The 6,690-nt window shown below is 42.6% G+C and overlaps 1 pseudogene; it reads right to left on the bottom strand.

The window, feature by feature from the left end:
• Positions 1-411: 411 nt before the first annotated feature.
• Positions 412-6,369, bottom strand: LOC139070524 (acyl-CoA dehydrogenase family member 11-like; annotated as a pseudogene).
• Between the last annotated feature and the right edge of the window lie 321 nt (positions 6,370-6,690).

Here is a 6,690-nt window from a genome sequence, read left to right as displayed (position 1 = left end):
AATTTTAGTGCATTATCATTCCCATGGGACACGTGTCAGGGCTAGAACTGTTTGAAAACCTCTGCTCGGTACAGAAGCTAAAAAATCCACATATTTTCCATGTAAAGGATTTTAGACGGATATTGAGAAACGCCCATGTGGTCTGTGCAGATCTGGCAGAGAATATCTGATTACTGGAATGTTCACCAAGGCTACATCGCCAAGGAGGCATTACATTTCCACCATCCTGCCCAGTTTCACTCCTCTATTGGTAAAAGGAAACAGAACTTGATATTATGACTCACGGAGTGCAAAAGTAAACAGTTTGAATAACATGGTTTTGTGCAGAAAACCCACAGGCCACACAGGGCATGAAAATGACCGTCAGTACGCCCACCTTCTTTCCAAACACACAGAAATATTCACGCTGGCAGGAGTCGCTCTCAGCTCTCCGAAGGATTCTTTCCACTGGAGGAAATTTCACTTCCGACAAGAGAAAAGTCAAAAAGATGGGCCTGACCACAGATGTGTCACAGGCTGAAACCATCAACTGCAAAGCAACTAAAAACACGTGAAAACTGAGAAAAGATACAGACTTTAGCTATTTCTGTTTCCTATTTGCAGAACACTTTTGTTTCGCTCAGCTTTTTAATTTACCGCAAAATTAACATCCATTGTCCTGTTAGTGATTTGGTTTCTGGTTCATCTCCAACTCGCGTCACTTACAAAGACTCACGTCAGAGTTAAGCGCCGGTTTACGGATTATCTATTGTGGTTGGAATCCATGACCTTATCCTGTTCCAATCTCCTGCTAAACTCACGCCTCATTTCTCAAATTCAAACCGATTCAAGACTTTCTGGGATCATTAAAACCTGTTTATGTTATATAATGTTTATGAGTCATGTGAGCGTTTTATTGCCCATGTGCTAGCAGTTTGAGCTAGCATGCAGCTTTTTAGGGCTTTTACGACCCTTTTAGAGAAACTGAGCTGACAATAAAATTTTCAGGTTTAATTGTTGAAAAACATCCTCTGTTTACACGTTAATCTTGGATAAATACACTACTTGTTGGGAATTTTAAAAGTCTTTGAAGACATTTAAAGGCTGGAAAACTCTTGGGATGACTCACCGCCATTTAGAAGGTAGCCATCTTTGTCCCTGCGAAGGCTGCACTGCATGTTGGCGACATTGCTGGAGGAAATGCTGGGCTCTGAGGAGAAATAGGACCAAATTAGGCCTAAACCTTCCTAAAACGAATTTCTTATGAACACACACTTGAATCACAGTGTGTGCTTGCAAAGACCACTCTTTGTGATGACCTCTAGAAACATTGTGTTGTTTACAGGCAAAGGGAGCACAGAAGTGGGAGAAATTACGCACAGGGAACTGGCATTTGCCGCTTTTGGAAGGTAACTGTTTCAAACAAGCTTTAACTGTGTCAGTGGCTGTTGCACATTTTGCAGCCTGACTGGTTTCAGACCACAACCATCACTGGAATGCACAATGGATAAAATGCAAATGCCTCCAGTGATGCTCTGCAGAAGGGTGGGCTTTCTGAGGCTTTCTTCTAATTTAATAATGGTGCCGAACACAGCTGGAAAACTGAACTTTCTTACTACATTCTCACATTTTCAGACAAAAAAATTGACTCAGAGCGTTCCTCCTGCTCCACATTTCTGCTACGTTAAGTTTTAAGATGTAGAAACGCTTGCAGGTCACCTCTGAATGTTCAGAGCAGATCCGAGGAGATCCAGAGCTCTGCTGCTGTTTTTAAAGCTGCTTTGTCCAAAGAGAAGTTTAAAAACATCAGAAGGCTACTGGTAAATAACACCTGCTGATTTCAATGGTTTGATTTTTAATAATTTCTCAAGATATTTAACAATGGCAGCTAAATTACAAATGTTTTTATTTGTTTGTGATGAAAATAGTGGGCCAGATCTTCATCTTTGCAGTGTAGCTGAGGCAGCACTAAGCTGAGTGTCACACCTTGTCCTGTCTCCCCATTTGGTTCAGCCTGTGTCTCTGTTGATTGCTCCCACCTGCCTCTCGTTTCCCAATCAACCAAGCTCCCAGCCCTCCTGTATTTAAACCCCTCCAGTTCTGTGTCTCTTGTTGCCTCATTGCATGTCCTGTGTCCAGTTATCATTAAACACCTTTTGAGTTTTCTAGTTTGTCTGCCTGCCTGCTTCCTCCCCTGCGTTTGGATCCTTACCTCTGCTCCACTCACCAGCGCGTCCTGACACTGAGTCGGTTCCCTGCAGGCCGAACTCAAAAACAGCTGGCCATCCACGTGGGATGCGTTTATGGATGGGATCTAAAGGCACAGGAGCGAAGGCGTCTGGATTTGGAATCTCTGGATTCAACCTCAATCCCAAAAGAAGGATTTCAAGTATTTTGGTCATGACAGATTGAACTCACAGATCTGGGCTCTGTGCGCATTAATGAAGATGTTGTTTTGGTTATTCTGGCACAACAGCTTTGCAGGACAACAAATCCCCTGAAATAAGATGTCTACCTACCTGTGTCTCACCTATGGACACAGGATTGTGGCTAACTTATTGAGTTTCCAGATTCAAGCAGCCGAAATGAACTTCCTCTATAGGGCAGCCAGCCTCAGCCTTACAGAAACACCAGGTCCAGTCTCCAGCAATGAGTCTTAAAGAGTATCCCGGACAAGCCCCCATATATTATGGCCAGGCTCGTGGGACCAAAACATAAGGAGGAGGTCTGAACACATAGTGGGAGTTTGAGTATTTATTATTCAAATTGTCCCATCAACCTGACAGGAGCCAGAGTGGATCTCTACAGTCACTCTAGTCCCTCTTTAAGTTGCACCAAGCAGGCTCGTATGCTGCGCCCACAGGTGCACTTACTGGCACACAGCCAGACCAATGAAGAGTCTAATCACACTGGCACAAAGACATTTGTTTGCCTACGACATGCTTCATTTCTCCAAATGTCATGGGCCGTAAGACTTCTCTGGTCTAGGACCACTTTAGAATTACCGGGGGGAGTTGGGAATGCCACTGGGAAGAGGGATAGCTGGATCTGTTATATGTGACCTCTGACCATGACTGGTTGGATGAAAGGATGTGTGAATTTATTAAACAATCTGATGTTTGTTTTGTTTATATCTGGCTATAATGTTTTGCTCACATATCAGGATTTCGTTGCTTCCGTTGGATTTGGCTCTTTGTCTGGAGGACTTGTGAAGAAATAACATCAGAACAGGTCATGTGTTTAAAGTTCAACCAAAAAGATTGAGCAGAAATCTGTGTAGCTCAGCCCAAAACTTCCAGGATGTCAAACAACTAACGAGACTGATGCTTTAGAGCTTTTGCACAACCTCTTTTACAAGTTTTTCTTTTTTCCCAGCCCAAGAAGTGATAAAACATCCTAATTAAAAGCCTGCTGCCTGCATGGAGTCGTGTCAGCCCAGTAGGTGGTCCTGCAACCATGCAGCCTTCTTCTGATTCTAGATGTTTAGTGACGTGGTCATAAATCTACCTCACATGCAGAACCAGGAGCTGATCTCTCTCCTAAGAAGAGGCTCCAGCCAAAAACTTCTTCTTCTCCTCGCTGCCGAGCGGCTCTTTGATTTCTGCATCTTTAAAGAAACAGTCAAATTGCTAAATTTAGATGGAATTTTTGCAAATGTATGTGAAGTTGGAGAGGTTTGTGTGCAAAAATTGGGATTACTCATGTAAGTAAGAATCTAACATGGAGGATAGCTAAAGATGATATCCGCTAAATCGCAGAGCCCAGTTTCTTCTGCGATGTAGGCGTAATCCAACAGCGTGAGTCCGCTGACGACGGCAGGCAGGAACCGGTTCCACTGCCCCGCCTGCTTGGCTTTCTCCTGGATTCTCAGATCAAAGAAAACACAAATCATTTCTGACAAATGGATCAGCAGTGAGCTCAACAAATCAGTGTTATTGTAGCTGTAAAATAACATTTCACTTGTCATTAATGATGACTTGTGTGATGAGTCAGGACGGATTAAAAAGGTTAAATCCTTTTACACCCTTATCCTCTGTGATTTGGGGGTAGTGCCATCTTTGTGGTGAGTGAGCATGCTTTCTGTAGTACTCGATTACTTCCTGGTAATAAAATAAAAAAAGGTAAGTTACACAACTCCTTGCATGAACAGAACAGGCTGATTCCTTAGTGACCACTTCCAACTGTAGCGGTGTGCACGATTCTTTTAAAAAGTTTCAGAAAACAACAAAGTAAACCGAGTGAATCATGATGAGTCTGCATGTTCATTCAGTCAACGGACTCCTTGTTTTCTCACTGGGATGAACTCATCCTGACTGCATGAATGAACTCTATCCAATCTGATCAGAACAAACGGAGCTCTTTCTGTCACTGACCTCCTCAGTCGGAGCTTCATATTGTTGGAGGAAATCTTTGACCTGCTGGAGAACAGCCCGTCCTCTGGCTGTTGGCGGTAACAGGCCGTCTCTTGTCGGACTTGTGAGGAGATTGGCACGAGAAAAATACACACATGTGAAATGTTTAACACTGGCAGTATATGCTAGAAGCAAAAGCTAGAAACTACAGAGGCAAAAAAAAGTATTTGACAGCCACTTCAAAAGTTAAATATACTTTTTTGCCCTACTGTGCATTAGAAGTTTCACTCTGCAGGTGGATGACAATAATCATGTTTATATTAGTTAAGTTTTTAGATCTGACTACATTAACCTCACAAGCCGAGCTACTTCAGCCAATAACTCCACACTGAAAGATGTGATTGATGGTTCCCTGCAGGAAATGAGCCCAGACCAGCTATAGGAATTAAAGGTTAAAAAAAAAAGCAATCAACCTGAATCTGTCGCCTGGATAACAATATCAGATTTCTATTTCAAGTTGAAAGTTGCAAAAACCTGAAAAGCTACTATTTTAAAAGCAGACAGAGCCAAGAAGAAGATCAGATGGGATTCCTCTACATCTGCAGTAAGCAGAGATCAGGTCACCAGCAGCTGGAACACCTGCACAGGGAGGGAAACACACACACACACACACACACACACACACACACACACACACACACACACAGCGTAAATATGAATTATGTTTTAAAATTTGGCACAGAGAAGTTAAAATGATTCCACACACTAAAGAATGGCGCTACCCAATATTCCCTGCAAGCTGCAGACTGTGTTGGAAGTGTTGAGACTTCTATGTGGGATCAGGAAGTAAACCAGGTCCACCAGCGGGTTCCCGGCGGTGGACATCTCCCAGTCCAACACTGCTACCACACAGGCCTTTAGAAACAAAACACACCATGAAGTCACTCTGAAAAGATGTAGATTTCTGTAAAATTCTCCAAACTCCACCTCTGTTGGGTGGAATACCAAGTTGTCCAGTCCGTAGTCTCCATGGACGAGCGTGACATCATCATCTTTCTCAGATAAACTGCTCATCAGAGAGCTCGTTCATAGCAGCAATGTCTCTGTGGGCTACAGTTTTGTACAATTTCGTCCATCGGGACACTTTTAAAGATGGAGCAGCATTTCTTATTTTTATAAACAATAATATTTTTATCTGTTTTATTTTATAACTGAGTAAAATGTATCCTCTAACTTGTCTCCTGCAGTAACCCGGTCCTTTTCCAAACCCTTCCAGTTTTAGTGATGCCAAGTTGAGTGAATGCAGCTTCGCCAACACTTCCACTGCAGCTTCATGCACAGCTGTTCTCTCTGCTGGACTCAGTCCAGAAAGCTGAAGATCCCTGAATATACGGCCCTGAGCAAAAGTCAAGTCAAGTTTATTATATAGACCATTTCATACACAAAACGGTAGCCCAATGTGCTTCACATAGCTAAAACAATCACAAGTTCAATGAAATAGTTAAAATGTCACACCATGTTGTGTAAAATCAAATCAAAGAATATTGACAACATAGTACAGAAAAATAGAAACATATAAAGTAAAAGTATTTACTTTAAAATATAGAATTAAGATAAAACAGCACAGAATAGGCATACACATGAAACACATATAGAATAAATTTAACACAGCACAGATAAAGACCTAGTAGACCACAGATGCAAGGATAGGTTCATGGAAGGCATCATGAAAAAGTTTGGTTTTTTAATCTGGATTTAAAAATGGAAATGGTAGGAGAGGTCTTAATGTCTATTGGAAGACAAACAGATACACAAACCAGGGGTGTCAGTACAGATCATATTTCCACTGTGAAATATGTCAGCATGTTGTGGGGTGAAACTGGTGAAAAGTCTGTGCAGAGTGGATTAAATCCCAGAAGCAGGGTGATTTTTGACACGTGTGCAGACGTACCTTTACTGGATCCCTCAAGTAAAACTCTGTTCTGATCACTTCAACATCTGAGCAGAAAGAGATGAACTTCACAGAGGTTCTGGTCATACCTCGACCTTCTCGCTTTAGTTTTTATGAACATCTGCTGGGTGATTATTTCTTTTCTAAATTAACTTTAATGTAAATAAATCGCCCTCCGCCTACGTGTGGGGGGCCGGGTTCGGATTGTGGTCTGTGCTTATGCACCAAACTACAGTTCAGACTACCCATCCTTTTTGGAGACCTTGGAGGGGGTGCTGGAGAGCGCTCCTTCCGGTGACTCCCTCGTTCTGCTGGACGACTTTAACGCTCCCGTGGGCAACGACAGTGAGACCTGGAGAGGTGTGGTTGGGAGGAACGACCCCCCCGATCTGAATTCAAGAGGAGTTT

The sequence above is a fragment of the Nothobranchius furzeri genome, chromosome 7, assembly GCF_043380555.1.
Source record: "Nothobranchius furzeri strain GRZ-AD chromosome 7, NfurGRZ-RIMD1, whole genome shotgun sequence".
In the NCBI taxonomy this organism is placed as follows: Eukaryota; Metazoa; Chordata; class Actinopteri; order Cyprinodontiformes; family Nothobranchiidae; genus Nothobranchius; species Nothobranchius furzeri.
This window is presented reverse-complemented; position numbering and strand designations above follow the sequence as displayed.